The following is a 17,542-nucleotide window of genomic DNA, read 5'->3' on the forward strand; positions in this document are numbered from 1 at the left end:
CGCACTCCCATGAATGAAATACAAGACCAGCTGTGTTATACTGTATGTCTAGTGACACTTATCTGGATAACGTAGCATCCTGCTGTGAGCTGCCCAAGTCCCAACCTACATTAAATTCGCTTTAAGAAGCTTTGACATTGAAATCAGCACAATACCATCTCCCAAGTGGGATTCCGCTTTCCAGTGGAGTCACAGAAGCTGACACAGAAGGAAGGAGCATGTGCTTTGCCATTTCACACTTTGAAAAGTGAACAGACCCTCATGTGCTTTTTCATTTATTTCAGATATCATCCAGCAATAAATATGAACACACTACGAGCTTGCCAGATTCGGATGCTGAGCTGATGATCAAGAAAGAACTCATCACTGCCAATCCCTGTGTGTACTGAAGCTTGGATAGTGGTCACGGTCGCGTTGCATATACGACAAGGTAAAACAAACACCTCAAATAGTACCTGGCCTAAGGGTGGTGACTATGAAGAGAAGTCTTTTCAATTGCTCTGTTGTATTTCGTTGCTCAGAGGAGGCCAGATCCTTAGCTGGTGTAAATTGGCATAGTCCTCTGCCACAAATGTTAATTTGCACAAAGGTGCAGCACCTGGGTCCCACACGGTGTGCTGGGTCCTCAACGTGCCAACGGGGTGACTGAGGCTCCTGTTCCTTTCAGCACCAGGGACCAGGAAGTGGGATGGACAGACCTGAGACTTACCAGCAAGGAGGGGTAAGGGCCAGGGTCGGGGAGGCAGGGAGTCCTGAGAGGGAATGGTGGTGGGGGATTCCTGTAAGGGCTCAGGCTCCTGGGAGGAGTGGGTGTAGGGGCTCATGGGCCAGGCAGGTGGTGGGGGTATGCTTGAGAGGACAGTCAGGCTCTGGGTGAGGGGGAATGGACATTTTTTCTGAGACTGGATGGGGTGAATTAATGGAAAAGGATACTCCCAAGAGACAAGCAAAAAATTGGAATTTCCATCCCTAGGACTACATTTCCCATGATGCACTTTCAGCCCTGTGGCTCCCATGCTGTACCGTACCACTAGATGGCGTTGCATCACAAGAGATGTAGTCCATCCAGGGATCCCGCTCTATCGGAGTGAATGGGGGTAACAGAGATCCAAACACCAGCTCCCACGAGGGGATCTGCCACCATAGGAAAATGCAGTTGAACGGTCAACTGATGTGAAACAAAATGTTTTGGGTCATTTCAGCAACAAAATATTTGAATTTGGGTGGAGCCAGCCCAAAATGAAATACTAGATTTTGGTTTTCCTGATGGATGAAATTTCCCCTAGGAAATTAGAAAACTGCCTTTTCTGTTGAAAACTCATCCAGAAATTTCATAAATTAAGTTGTCATGGGATAAGAGGGAAGATCCTTTCATGGACTGAGAACTGGCTAAAAGACAGGGAACAAAGGGTAGGAATAAACGGTAAATGTTCAGAATGGAGAGGGGTAACTAGTGGTTGTCCCCAAGGGTCGGTCCTGGGACCAATCCTATTCAACCTATTCATAAATGATCTGGAGAAAGGGGTAAACAGCGAGGTGGCAAAGTTTGCAGACGATACTAAACTGCTCAAGATAGTTAAGACCAAAGCAGACTATGAAGAACTTCAAAATGATCTCACAAAACTAAGTAACAAAATGGCAAATGAAATTTAATGTGGATAAATGTAAAGGAATGCACATTGGAAAAAATAACCCCAACTATACATATGATATGATGGGGGCTGATTTAGCTACAACTGATCAGGAGAAAGATCTTGGAGTCATCGTGGATAGTTCTTTGAAGACGTCCACGCAGTGTGCAGCGGCAGTCAAAAAAGCAAACGGGATGTTAGGAATCATTAAAAAAGGGATAGAGAATAAGACAGAGAATATCTTATTGCCCTTCTATAAATCCATGGTACGCCCACATCCTGAATACTGAGATGTGGTCTCCTCATCTCAAAAAAGATACACTGGCATTAGAAAAGGTTCAGAAAAGGGCAACTAAAATGATTAGGGATTTGGAACGGGTCCCATATGAGGAGAGATTAAAGAGGCTAGGACTTTTCAGTTTGGAAAAGAGGAGACTAAGGGGGGATATGATAGAGGTATATATAATCGTGAGTGGTTTGGAGAAAGTGAATAAGGAAAAGTTATTTACTTGTTTCCATAATAGAAGAACTAGGGGCCACCAAATGAAATGAATGGGCAGCAGGTTTAAAACAAATAAAAGGAAAGTTCTTCACTCAGCGCCCAGTCAATCTGTGGAACTCCTTGCCTGAGGAGGTTGTGAAGTCTAGGACTATAACAGGGTTTAAAAGAGAACTGGATAAATTCATGGAGGTTAAGTCCATTAATGGCTATTAGCCAGGCTGGGTAAGGAATGGTGTCCCGAGCCTCTGTTTATCAGAGGGTGGAAATGGATGGCAGGAGAGAGATCACTGGATCATTACCTGTTAGGTTCACTCTCTCTAGGGCACCTGGCATTGGCCACTGTCAGCAGACAGGACACTGGGCTGGATGGACCTTTGTCTGACCCAGTCTGGCCGTTCTTATGTTCTTAAGGAAAATTCCCTATTAGCACTAGCATTCAGTATTTGGTATTCTCCCATTTTAAAAGCGCCTGTTGTCAAGTAAAGGAGCAGAAACAATACCATGGGATATAAATGACCAATCACAGGCCACAAGTAATAAATAATAGATGAGTGATCATGAACAGTTATAGGCCAAAAATAGTTAATTCAGCCAGAACCCAGGATCAGGGTTTGGGATTGGGTTAGGAACAAAGAGAAGGCTGAATCTGCAATGAAGGTGACTCACTGTGAAATATTTGGCTGGCAGAGAGCTAATAATGTCAGCAGAGACTCACAGGCTCCTGTGAAGGGATGCAAAGCATTGACGTAGCAAATATGAGCCCTGGCCCGTTTGTGCAAAAGTGTGATTGGCTGTTCCACCGTTGCAGGGTCCTGCCTTAACTGGAAGTCAGAGGAAAGGTTCCCGTTGACTTCAGGGGGCTAGGGATCAGCCCAGCTGTGCATCACAAAATCTTTATCTCTGTTGTGTGTGTCTCCTACAGCACACCCAAACTCTGGAGGGAACAAAGAACAAAGGCACCAGCAATTCATGAGCACGATGTGATCTCAGGTCCTGGTATTTTGGGGTCTTTCTGCAGAAGCCAAGCTTTGAAGTTCCTACCCTTTTCCACTCAGAAGATGCCATCTGTGGTGCACAAACTGATTCTTGTCTGGTTCCTTCAGAATGGGAAACACCTGCCTTCAGATCAACCGCAGCAGCAAAGATCCAAAGCCTCCCCGCCCATTCTGCGCCTCCACTTCCATGAGGCAAAACTTACGTTGGGTCTCTGACTTCGTTATGACGTTGCATGAATGTTGACGGGTAACTCTGTTAATGTGCACGGCTGCTGGCGTGCAGAGCTACAGCAGGTTGAGCTAGATCCTCAGTCATAAACACCGCTGCAAAAGACCATTGCACCGCGACGTCTGGTGTGTCCGGCTTCTGAGACAGGTCCGTGATCGATACAGTTTTCTTAGGGAGAGGGCAAAAATATCTCAGCAGCAGAGGCCAGAATTCTCCATAAATGTAGGCGACTCTTTGAGCCATACAGAAAGTTGGACAATAGAAGGCTATACCTAATCCCCTCGCTAACTTCTTGCCCACCTGGGTGGGACAGGGAGGAGCAGCCCAGCAGTGGCTGCTTTCCTCCCATGTCTTGACTCAGAATGCAGGTAGGTCATGCCAAGGGCGAAGGGCGCATAGCTGCATGACTGGCTCACAATTTAGCGTGCAAGGGACCAAAAATTCTCTGCAACTAAACATCCATTTTTTTCCTGCCTGTAATTTTATAGCATCCCTGGTGATGAGAGACCGGGATGGATCGCTTATTTTAATGGCCTTGGCATTTAAACTGGCTGGATCCTACACATTTCACCTAGATGTAGGTGAAATCCTGGCTCCCCTGGAATCAGAGGCAAAATTCCCATTGAGTTCAATAGGGCCAGGATTCCAGCTCCATCTTGTGTTTTGTAACCATACTTAGTCATGTCATCAAATGACAATGGGTAAAATTTTCAAAAGCTACCTAAGCACTCCCAGTAGGAGCGACGGGACTTTTGAAAATCCTGCTAGGTGCCGATCTGCATCTTTAGGTGCCTAAATACCTTAACAAATCTGGCTGCTAGGGTCAAATTTCCAAAAGCCCCTATGCGATTTAGAAGGTCAAGTCCCATTTTCAAAAGTGACTTACGCGCTTGTGAGACTAAGTCTCATTCAAAGTCAATGCTGTTTTAGGTTTCAGAGGAGCAGCCGGGTTAGTCTGTATTCGCAACAAGAACAGGAGGACTTGTGGCACCTTAGAGACTAACCAATTTATTTGAGCTACAGCTCACTTCATCGGATGCATTCACTGGAAAATACAGTGGGGAGATTTATATACACAGAGAACATGAAACAATGGGTGTTACCATACAGACTGTAACCAGAGTGATCACTTAAGGTGAGCTATTACCAGCAGGAGAGCGGGGGGTGGGAGAGGGAACCGTTTGTAGTGATAATCAAGGTGGGCTATTTCCAGCAGTTGACAAGAACGTCTGAGGAACAGTGAGGGGTGGGGAATAAACAAGGGGAAATAGTTTTACTTTGTGTAATGACCCATCCACTCCCAGTCTCTATTTAAGCCTAAGTTAATTGTATCCAGTTTGCAAATTAATTCCAATTCAGCAGTCTCTCGTTGGAGTCTGTTTTTGAAGTTTTTTTGTTGAAGAATTGCAACTTTTAGGTCTGTAATCGAGTGACCAGAGAGACTGAAGTGTTCTCCGACTGGTTTTTGAATGTTAGAATGCTATTTTAGACTCCTAAGCGGCCACTTTTGACAACAGGGTTTCGGTTTATAAATCACTTAGACGCTTTTGAAAATTTCATGCCATGCCCACATCCAGAAGGCAAATAAATATCCACCTTCCATGAGCACACATTTTTACCTCCATAATAAGGCATATTCCTGTTGTAAAAACTCCCACTAGTGACTTCAGCATAAACACTAGTGTTGCTGGCTACCCAAACAAAATACCTTCCCTCCCGCCCTCCCCACGAGGTGGCTGAAAATAACAAGTGAAAATAAAATAAGCCACGACACGAGAAGTAAATCCTTCCATTCTACTCTGCGCTGATTAGGCCTCAGCTGGAGTATTGTGACCAGTTCTGGGTGCCACATTTCAGGAAGGATGTGGACAAATTGGAGAGTCCAGAGGAGAGCAACAAAAATGATTAAAGGTCTAGAAAACGTGACCTATGAGAGAAGATTGACAAAATTGGATTTGTTTAGTCTGGAGAAGAGAAGACTGAGAGGGGACGTGGTAACAGTTTTCAAGTACGTGAAAGGTTGTTAGAAGGAGGAGGGAGAAGAATTGTTCTTCTTTACGTTGGAGGATAAGACAAGAAGCAATGGGCTTAAATTGCCGCAAGAGAAGTTTAGGTTGGACCTTAGGAAAAACTTCCTAACTGTCAGGGTGGTGAAGCACTGGAATAAATTGCCAAGGGAGGTGGTGGCATCTCCATCATTGGAGATTTTTAAGAGCAGGTTGGACAAACACTTGTCAGGGATAATACTTAGTCCTGCCATGAGTGCAGGGGACTGGACTAGATGACCTTTCGAGGTCCCGTCTGTTATACCAATAAAATAAAAACCAGCCGGATCTTATTAAAGGGGAAAAGGAAAAATGCCACATTTATTGTGAATACGGAAAGAATCCTAGTAAGCAGTTAGTTATAGCTATAACATTCCATTCAATCTCATATTTATTCACACATTCATACACACACACACACACACACAGGTTCTGCAAGGTTGTTATCATAGTTACCAGCCTTAGAGTTGCTTATGCCAAGCCGCTGGCCAGGTGGCCTGGACATGAGGAGGGCGCAGGGCCTTGTCAGATGCTCATCTGATGCTCCTGGAAGTTGGTTTGCAGAATCAGACCCCAAAGTTCTCACTTTCCAGAGTCCATTTTTATAGGAATTTCTTCCTCTGTCAGTCTATGGGAATTGCTTCATCGTGCTGTTGCTGAATCAATCAGCAGATGGCACATTCCTGATGGCTCCCTGCTGCCAGATGTTATCTTGTTCTTTGGGTCTCCCATTCCTGAGGCTGTTGGGTGGATTCCAGTCTGCCCCCCGGGGGTCCTCTGGTTATTTCCACTTGACGCCTTCTTCAGCCGATGGACACTAGATTCTTAGGCTGGCACCTCCCTGATCATTCAGTTATTATCCACACCAAGCATCCATCCACATACATCCTCTATCTCTATTTTAATCACAACTGTTAACAAAGCGAGATGAATACAACAAAAGGGCGGGGAGTCTCTGGGTGCTGTTTCTGTTATTACAGAGTGTTGCTTTGAGTCACTGTCTGTGTGAGTAGTAGTTGTTGTTGTTACAAAGAATTGCTTTGAGAACAGACTCTGTCTCAGAATGTACTAACACAATTAGCAGCTTGCAAGTTTCACACAGAGAGGGAGAGAAACAGCACCAAAAACCAAGAGACCTCTTAATTAGTAATATCCTGGAATTTAAACTATGGGGAATCAAACTCATTTGTGATTTTAATACAGAACTTCTTTAATATGATCCAACACTTCCAGTCCTATGATTCTATGAATGTATCGGTTTCCACAGTAGTATTGGTATATACATATCTCGACAAAGTGCCTCTATGAAACAGGATGAAATCCTTCCACGTATTTTATTGGCTTATTGCTGTATCGAATGTTTTTTCTCTACGGGGAGATCGGGCCATTATTAGTGAGGTCATGCACTCAGCTCGACGGCATTTCTCTGTCTGTCTGTAATGTGATAACTTTTGAATGTCACATTTGCTCGATGCCACAATTTCAGGGAATGTTCTAGACATCAATGAACAGAACCCTATTGATCTGGGGGGAAACCAGAAAGTGGAAAAATGGGGGGACAAATGGTGCCCTGGCCTTCTGTTTAGCAAGCTCCAAGCACCTCTGCAATTGCCTATAGATCAACCAGTGCATGGAATAGAGGGGGATGGCTGGGGGCGCACAGGAAGACTGATCGGGGTGGGACGGAGGGATGCAAGGACCCCCTGGTGCATGCAATGAGCTCTGTCGACAGAAGCAAGAGACCCTCTGGTTTTTTCAAAGAAGTTTTTGGTGCCCTGTTATCACTACGTGTATTTAATCAATATGAAGCTAGCAGCAAAATGTTAGAAAAAGATACACTTCAGCCCCGTCTGATGTGTTTCTTGGGAAGGGCTAACCTTGAAACGACTTTATGACCAGGAGCAGGGCTGGCTCTCAGAAGTCCCACTGAGGTGGTGTTTGTAGGATTGGGCCCTTAAATTGCTACAGGGCTAAGAGTTAATAACCAAAGCCGCAGTATGATTATATTTTATTGCAATAGTGTCTAGGAGCCCTGGTCACGGACCAGGATCTCGTTGTCCTAGGTGCTGTACAAACACAGAACGGCCCCAAGACGCTGGCACTCCTGCCTCATTTCCTCCCCTCCTGGCCCCACACCTGCAGAGGTTGGCGCACAGGGAACCAGAACTGTCTTGTGCAGCACGCGCAGGGGGGTTCGCGGGATCGTTCTTCAGGGGCGAGATGATCACAGAGGAGCTGTGACGTATGATTAAGCACACAGGTAGGAGGCTGATAGCTCCAGAGTGTCGTGTTGGCCCGGGGCACTTGTGGTTTGTCTTTGTTTCCTCCATGTTGGTGCACCCCAGCAATCTTGAGGCTGCGTGACACAAACCCTATATTTTGTTTTGAGCAGAAGCAGAGTAATTGCAGAGGGTTTTCCTCCCAGCCACAGTGGGCTCGTCCCTGCGGCTGGCCTGCGCCAGCGGACTCAGGCTTGCGGAGTTCAGGCTAAGCTAAGGGGCTGTTTAATAGCGGCGCAGATGCTCCAGCTTGATCCCAGACAGCTGCAGCATAGTTAAACATCATTCTCTGTGCAACACCCAGTCCTGCTGGGCTTCTGGCAGGTCTCCCAGAGGTAGCTTTCCTTGCTGATCCGTCCCATCTTCCACTCCTGGTGGGCATTCTGCTTCTCACCTGTTTGAGACGCTTGCTCATCCAGCGTGGTCTGAATTCTATATTTGGGTGGGGGGCAGCTCCAGGCAGACCAGCTGGGCCGTGCATTGGGGGCAAATTTCATGCCTGCCCGAGGCTTGCAGTTTAGGGGGGTAATGCTCCTCCTGCCCCTCCAAACTATGCCCATGTCTGCAACCCTTCCCTACGAATTTTTCCCCTGGCTTGGTCTTACATAATGCATGCAGCAAACATTCCATAGAGTCGAAACACTAAGTACATTTTTATATTTCTGTTACCGATTTTAACAACATTAACACAGGTGAGCCCGACTGATTGCAGATATGTATTTGTCAGTGTTCCACTGAGGCATGAAGACCTTGGCTTGAGCTGGCACCTGGCTGGATAGCATCACATCTACCAATATGACCTAACCACTGCATCTGATCTCCTCTCTGGCACGGACATTGCTGTCATGGCTTTTAATAAAGACGTTGTTGGTTTAAATTAGAAGAGCAAAATACACAACAATGTGTGGCTGTGTGCCTTCAGGAAATATGCACATTGTTGTTAGAGCAAATCCCAACATGGCTTGAAAGGCTGGTTTGTTTGCAATGAGAGCGTGATGTCTGATGTTTATTCCCAGGGCATGTTTGGTATGAAGCCCAAATAAGCATTTGTAAATGAGCTCTAAGGACAAAAGTCACCTTGGTGAAATTCACCTGTATACAGACACTGCTAAAATCCCACATACCTCTTTTTAGCTCTCTCCCATAGCGCTTGAGTGGTGCCTCTCCATGGGGGTGAATTTCACTCTTAGTTGTGTTTTGAGTGATGACAATTCTTGTTACAATAAACAGTATGCAGCCATAGTGATTCACTCTCAGTCATTAATAAAAGATATGGACATGCTGCCAACTCTGACAATTTTATTACAAGTCCCATGATATTTGGTGCTTTCCTTAAAGCCCCAGCTCCCGGAGTCATGTCATTTAATGAGAATCTCAGCTTTGGTTTAACAGCCCCGCTCCCCACCCCGGACATTTCTAGCACTCGTGGTGTCAGAGAAAATCTTCGGTGGTCTGAATACGCCCTATGGGTTCAGAAACCAGAACGCAAAGGGAAACAACCCAAAATGTATGATCTGAAAACCCCCCAACTCCTGACTTTTAGGACAGTCACTTCCTACTCATGGTTTCCAAAGGCTCGGAGATGGCTGTGCTACGTGATCCTCTTGCCCCTGATTGAGATCTTTCGCTGTGTAGGAGAGCAGAGTTTCAACTTATCCTCTTCCCCGTCTCTGAGGCCAGATTACAATATACGTGTTCATGTCAGGCTGCTCTCAGCTCACAGCATCTGGTAATTAAAAACCTGCTTTCTGAGCTTGTTGATTGCCTTCTCTCTTCATACCCAGCATCGCTGCTACCTCTGCCAGCTCGCCATTGGGCAACTAGCTGAGCTGGAATGTGAGTGGAATATGCAGAATAAAGGATTTGGGTTACTCCGCTGATAGTGCAGCCATCCTTGTCGTACATGACTGGGCCCTGTTCTATCCCCCTCCCAGTCATTTAAAGGACAAGCCAGATACTTCAGCAAGTTGGCCCCGATCCTGCAGCCCACGCCTATGAAGCAAAGGCCTTATGTCCACGCTGAGCTTTAGGCATGTCCTTGATTCCTCTGTGCTTTGCTGGATAAGGACAGATATATAAGCATTTCATGCTTTGCTGAATTGATGCCATAATGGTGGTCTGTCTGCCTGGTTATCTTTGCCTATTTGCTTGCAAATCTGACCTACATGAATGACAGGTTTCAGAGTGGTAGCTGTGTTAGTCTGTATCAGCAAAACCAACGAGGGGTCCTTGTGGCACCTTAGAGACAAATGTATTTGGGCATAAGCTTTCGTGGGTTAGAACCCACTTCATCAGATGCATGGAGTGGAAATACAGGAGCAGGTATACACGAAATAGGTAAATTGGTAAAGCAACCCCCATCCTTTCGTGTATTTATACCTGCTCCTGTGTTTCCACTCCATGCATCTGATGAAGTGGGTTCTAGCCCACGAAAGCTTATGCCCAAATACATTTGTTAGTCTCTAAGGTGCCACAAGGACTCCTCGTTATTTCTACATGAATGAGGATCAAAGGTATAAACTCACCCCTGCACAGAGGACTGGGCCTAGCCAGCACTTAAATTCTACCTAAACTCCTTGGCCCCTGCCACTTCAGCTAACATAGTAATTCTGCTAGCAGTGAGTAAAAGGCTGTAATGCTCTATATGGACCTGAGTCAAAGCCCATTGACATCAGTGTAAAGTCTTTGCAGTGATTTCAGTGGTCAGGTCACTCCGGAATGGGCTGCACATTCTTAATGGGATACGAGGGGAGTGGGAGGCTTCCGTTGTCACCGGAACTGAGACTCACTTTTGACTCATCTAGAGTGAAATTCGGAGCTAGCACAGGTCTATGCTCCACTTCCGTGAAGGGACCATATTTTCACAATGAAAAACCAGGAGATTTTTTTAGGAGCATCTTTTAGGCTACACAAAATACTTATACCTATGAAAAATGTACCCTTCTGGCCTCACTAGGACTAGCAGCGATCACAGCTGTGATACTTGCATTATTCTTAGAGTGGAGAATTTTTTTCCAGCCGTTTAGGGTTTATCACAAATCACCGAACAACTGTCAGCAGCATTCGATTTGAGCAAGAAGGGCAGCAGCTCTGGTTGTATCTCTGCTCATTTGACTTTTCCCTTTGAACGCCCTTCATCACACCAAACACTTGCCTGGCTGTTTGAGCCTGACAGACCCCGAGAAAGTTCTGTGCGTTGTAGCAATGTGGATCACGTGTTGAGTGCAGAGCACTTTTGAATGCCAAGCACTTGAAAATCTGGCCCTGAGAATTTTTGAAATCTAGACCTTCCTTGAAGTAGGTGTAATGCTTGTTATACGGTTAATGTCATATGTGACCATCTACAGTGTATGGATGCTAAATAGTATACAAGAAACTAACGTGAGGAAACACAAGGACCATGGAACTCTCATGAACTTCAGATTTTAATGTCTCACAGGCACCACTGGAGACTAAAGCAGGAAATGGATGGATCAGATTATTACAGCATAAAGATACAATTCACGTTTCTCCCATGTTTTCATAACTGCCTCAGAGATACAAGAGCAGTTGGAGAAGAGAAGAGACAACTTGCAATTTACGACAGTTACAAGGTCATGCAAAGCTTTACAAATTCAAGGTATGATCATGAGAACAAGCAGTGAATTGGCATGTTTCTGCTCAGCATTTTCCCTTCCAGCTGGTCTGTACTCGGCTACTTCAGCTTCTGGGATGGCACTGGGCAGCAATGCTTCTGCTGCTGCTGCTGTTCCTGCTGGCAGGGCTTCTGTGGTTTCCCGTGGCAAGACGACCCTCCGCTCCCGTGGCAAGACGACCCTCCTCCGCTCCCATGGCAGTGGTCTTCTTTGTGGCAGTGGTCTTGTTTGTGGCAGTGGTCTTGTTTGTGGCAGTGGTCTTGTTTGTGGCACTGGTCTTTCTCCTGACGGGAGCACATCTTTCTGCACCTTGGGTAACCCTGAAAGAAAGAGACAAACCATTGGTAGCTGCAAACACCAGGGAATCTGCCTGCCATCCCCATTTTTTCTAATGCACCAGCTGTTGGTTCCTGAACGCTGAGTACTTGAGCACTAATCATTAACCCTGCCTGTGGCGACCTGCAAGGTCGCCCCCCAGCAATCCTTGCCACTCCCACCGTACTTTCTGCTTCTGGTCTCCAGCAGGATTTCTCCCGCTGTGTGCCCCTGCTCCTGGCCAGATACCGGGAGAAGCTGCACACTCTGCACTGGTTCCCCTGCTGCACCCTATGCAATCCTACCGGAAGGGGCACGGAAAGGTGTTGGGATACCTCTGAGGAAGACTTAGGCTGAGCATGGGTCACTTTTCAGCAGGGAACCACAACTGAACACACCCTAGCGACATAAAACTTTGGCAAGTGAATTTAGCATCAGCAAAAAGGCCCATGGAGACTATCAGAACTCGATTACAGATCCTCATTGCCCAAAGACAGACTATTCTATTTTGTTACAGATCCCAGGCACATAAGCAGTGGAGCCCATATTCAGGAAACCATCCCGCTCCAAGACAGCGCGTAGGTTTGTGCTCCAATTTTAGCACACATCCAAGCCTCCCCGGCAATCAATGGGAGTTAAGCATGTGCTCAGGTTTTTCCTGAATCAGGACTTAAATTAGTTCTTTATCTAACTGAACTCAATGGTGACACTTCCAACAAATTCCGCGGCACAGGATTGAGTCCCAGAGGGAAGAAATTTGGCATCTCCAGACTTACCCTGAATGCAAAGAAGAACTCGTGAAGAGAAGTGAAGATGAGTGAATGAGGATCGTTGGGACAGGAGCCCTTTTATATGTTCCCAAGACCTCTTACCAGACATGAATCTCCTCTCTGGCATGGTGAGCTATTCATTAATAGCCAAAGACTACTCTAATTCCCCTTCATTTGCATTGTGTGCATGACTCATTCTCACTTCAGAATGGTATCTCTTCTTTGCATCTTTTGGTGTTCTTGTGCTACATAAGAGTTTAATTACTGGCTTCTCCTGCACTTAAATGAGATGGGAAAAACGTGGGTGGCCTAGATTTCTCAAGGTCTCAGTGGGGTGGGGCTCTGTTTTGCTAAAGCTGGGCATAGTTCTGGATCCCTGTCCTCTGGCTCTGGCCCACGGTGGGATTAAAAGTCAATGGATCTTGTGATCCTAAATTTCCTAAATCACTTAGGGTATGTCTACACTAGAGCTGGGTGCGAGCCTCCCAGACTAGGGCTAGGTCCGCTAAAAATAATAGTGCGGACAATGCAGTTGGGGCGGCAGCTTGGGCTGACCATCCAAGCTCAGTCCCAGGGGATCGGGTGGCTTGAAAGCCTGAGCTGGAGCTGGGCCCTCAATGTCTACCTAACCTCTGGGCCAGTTTACATGGAATTTAGATGCCTAAAGATTCAGACAGACATCTAGTGGGATTCACAAAAGAGCCTGAATAGGTTAAGCGTCTAACTCCCATAGAAAGCTTTCCTAAGCCCCATTAGTCTCCTATTTGCATCTTCAGCACCAAGTCTGGTTCATTGTCATTGGTGAGGTTGTCTCAGGAAGGTGGATGAAACATGCAGTTCTGAAGAGGAAAGAAAAGCCCAGTTATTTCCCCCAGGAATGCTTTGTGAGAACATCCCATTTATCTAAGGTTTCAAAATGCGGAAGAAAAGAAGCAACAAAAAGTTTTCATGAATCATTTTTTTTGCCCAATATTTAGCTCTCGATCTTGAGTCAGCAAACTACTTAAGGACATGCTTAACTTGAAGCATGTGAGTGGTCCCTACCCCCAGGGGGCCATTATTGGTTGTTTGGGAGTGTTTGGGCATCCAACATATAGTCACAAAGGTGTTTGTGAGTCCCACACATTTTCATGCATTTTAGCACAATTTTCTGAACATTCACATTGGAAACGGCATCATTTGGTCTTTATTATTCATCAGTCTCCTCTTCAGAAATGTTCAGTCATCCACTCAAGGAGCAGACACAATACCATGTGACTGATGGCCGGCCAAACATCCTAATAATAGACTAGCATGGAGTTGAAGCAAATGGTCTGGGAATGACCCTTGGGTTGAATTTTGACCATGTGAACATATGAACAGTAAATACATCAGTGGAAATCTGGCCTGGATTGAAACCAATGCATGAACAGAATGAATGGCAAAATTTGCAATGAATAAAGATGTAACCTGAACGTAACCCAACCTCTGGTGCGTGCACGCATTGGGGAGTTGGTCAGATCCCTCGCTCTGGTTTTGGCCCCATCTCTTAGTGAGGATCTCTCATGGGAAGATGCATCTTGACTTTATAAAGGTACATTCATACTATTTAACATAACTTTATATGAACAGAGTGGGCTGAAAAATAGCAGGCTTTCTAATGATAAATTGAAGTAGGAAATAGTTCCGCTCGTGGAGATGGAATAGGGCAGAGAAAAATGTGGAGTATTTCCCTGCTTCTAATAATAATTCCTAGCTCTTATATAGCATTTTCCATCAGTAGCTCTCCAAACACTTTACAAATGTAGGACAGCATCATTGTCCCCATTTGACAGATGGGGAAACTGAGGCAGTGGAAGGGGGGTGACTTGCCTGTGGCAAGACCTGGGGCAGAGCCACAAACTGAACCCAGTCCAGTGTCCTATTCAATAGGCCACACTGTCTTCATGAGCTAAGGGACCGAAGGCTTTTATTTATCCACAAATATGCTCTAATATGGGCAGTCGCTGTGCCAGCCTTCCCCAGCTTCACCTCCCTCACTCCTCTGACCCACAACAACCACACTTCAGTCTGGCAGGGGCTCATGTTGCGCTATGACTTCAGCTTTTCTGCTAGGCTCTGTTTATTATGAATGATTATTATTTGCATCGTGGTAACGTCTAGGAGCTCCAGGCATGGATCCAGGCCCCGGGGCGCGAGGTGCTGTACAAACGCAGAGCAAACAGATGGTCCCGGCCCCACGGAACTCACAGTCCCAGCAGGATTTATTCGATTGTTTCCTACCCCCTGAAGCCCACTCCCACCCACTTTCTCTGTTTCATCTGCCTGTTGCAGCCTGTCCGCCATGTAGCTTGTGAGCTGTCCGGGGCAGGGACGGTCTTTGGTACAGCTCTGTTTAGTGCCTAATGCAATGGAGCCCCAAGCCTCCACTGTGGTTTCCAGGTGCTGCTGTAATAGAAACAATATGAAATAGTAAAAACTCCACTGTGCTGATTCCCAGTCCACAGGGCGATTGCACCTCTCTGTTGATAATACCAGAAAGGAGGTCAAATATGCTGGTGACTGAGTCGGTGTGGAAACTCCTCCACCATGCAGTGGGCACGGACCAAGAGTTTCATTCTTCCTGGGCTTGGAGCCAAGCATTTGTTAAGATGTTCAGCATGCATTTGGTCTCACGACTCTATCATCTCAGCAGGCAATCACCTCCGTAAGGGCCGGATACTGAAATCATTGGGCTGAGTGTCACCTCAGCCTTTCATTACAGCTCAGTAACTCCTGCCCAATCTCCTTTAGCCGGTTCTGGCTGTGATAGCAAACAGATGACACACGGACGGCTGCGGGCAGGTGGGAAACGAGGAATGAATCAGTTCATTGGTGCCATCTTCAGCAGAAATGCTGCTTTGACCTGCTTGAGACAAATGCTTGTTTCGTAGCCTGGGCGAAAGGTGTCAAGCTGGCAGATATTATGGACCCCCTCAATAGCTTTTGCATCAAATTTAGGTTAGCTGTGTCTTTGTGAGGCAGGGATTATGTTCTAGCTCCAGGTGGAAGGGTTACTGAGCTCCTTTCGGGAACTAAAATCAGTGGGGAGTAATTACTGCAGAGCGGGGACAGGTACCCAGTTCCTAAGAAGTGTTGTCCTCTGGGGGAAATTGCACAGACTGGGTTCAAGAAACCCAGGAGACAAAGAAAGAGTTTGGGGTATAAAGGGTCGGCCTGAGCTGGCTGAATGACTCATTTTGATCCAAAAACGGACATGAGATTGTAACCAAGAGGGCAAAATCCATCTGGAAGGGTTTGAAGGACTGGATCCCCTTTGAGTTTGAAGATTAGATGTGAAGAACTCCATCTACTTAGCTTACCAAAGGAAAGGTTCAGGGCTGGCTTGATCACAATCTATATGTATCTACCTGGGGAACAAATCTTTAAGAATGGGCTCTTCAATCTAGCAGGAAAAGGTCAGAGATGATCCAATAGCTCTAAGTTGAAGCTAGACACATGCATATGGGACACAAGGGGTAAATTTTTAATACAGAGGGTAAATAACCATTGTACCGAGGGTCGTGGTGGATTCTCCATCACCGATGATTTTAAAATCAAGACTGGATGTTCTTCTCAAAGCTCTGCTCCAGGGATTATTTTGGGACAGTTCTCTGGCCTGTGTTATACAGGAGGGCTGACGAGATGATCACAGTGGTCCCATCTGGTCTTGGAATCCATGAACCTGCCAGGGGCTCCTGGTGGAAGTCGGTGAACCTGGTAAGCTAGCGTGTGCGGAGGCGGCTTACTGTTTTCTGAGAGGGGGTTTTTCAGTAATGCTTTTGTCCTAAAATAAATGTCCTGTGCTCTGAGAGCCCTGGCTGGCTGCCGGGAACCTGTTGCCGTTCCTGAGAGAGCAAAGCGCAGGTGCTGGAGGAAAGTCAGACCTGCTGGGATAATCACAACGAATTGCAAGGGCACTGCTGTCCTAAACCACTGGCAGGACGTTCTCTCTGAGGCCATGTCTACACTGCAATTAGACAGCCACAGCTGCCCCAGGCCAGCTGACCTGGGCGTGCGGGGGCTCTGGCTAAGGGGCTGTTTGACTGCTGTGTAGACATTTGCAGAGTCCCAGAGCCCAGGCTCCAGCCAGAGCCCAAATACCACAATTACACAGCCCCTTTGCCCATGCCGCGTGAGCCCTAGTCAGCCAGCACAGGCCAGCTGCAGGGGTATAACTGCAGTGTAGACGTACCCCGAGCTCTGGAACTTGTCCTACTGCTTGGTCTGAGTTCGCTGAGCACCCAGGCACCCTGCAGAATGCTCCAGTTCAGCTGGGTTTTTGGGGAGGGTGGAGAGCACGGCTCCCGCAGTGACGGAAGGGTGCACAGGAATGGTTTGTGGGTGTCTGGCAAAGCTATTTTGTGAATGTTGATGCTCCTGGGGTTTTGCTGGAGTATTAGCTATGCATCACAGCGCCTTTATTACTATCTGTGTTGACATAAATAGGCCTGGGTAGATCCCCATTGACAAACTTGCGGTCAAATGCTGAAGTCCTTCTTTAGGCTTTAAAAAAAAAAAAAATCACAGCCCACTTGACGGGGCGCTCTGCCCGAGGGAAGATTCCGTATGTACATAGGATGAGTTTTTGCTAATTGATGGCACAGACAATGAGCGTGCAGGGGAATGGGTGGAAGGGAAGGATTCCCTTCGGGCTACCTGTGTCTTCGCTCTGGGTGCTGGGAGAGATATGGAAGCTCTGCCAAATGCTGCCTTCCTGCCCTTCCTCCGGGATGCGGTAGCAGTGGGAAACGGATAGAGAGGGGGTGAGCAGGTGGAGCTATGGCACCACGCTACGCAGCGGCGGATTAATGATTTGGCCGCCCCTAGGCCCTGAAATAACTGCTGCCCCCTTTCTTTGGTACAGCGTCGTTTCTGAACTGAGAACCGCTTAATTTCTTCCTTCCCGTCAGGGCCGGCCCTGGGTCTTTTGCCGCCCTAAGCACTGAGAGCACGACTGCCCAAGCAAAACAACAACAACAAATAAAAGAGGTGGCCGGAAGGCTGCCCCGGAAACGTGCGGCCCCCAGCACGTGCCTGCTTTGCGGGGGCCTGGAGCTGGCCCTGCTGCCGGTCGTACTATTAAGGCTTAGGATTGTCGCGAGTACGTTTACTAAAGGGCA

The sequence above is a fragment of the Chelonia mydas genome, chromosome 24, assembly GCF_015237465.2.
Source record: "Chelonia mydas isolate rCheMyd1 chromosome 24, rCheMyd1.pri.v2, whole genome shotgun sequence".
NCBI lineage: Eukaryota > Metazoa > Chordata > Testudines > Cheloniidae > Chelonia > Chelonia mydas.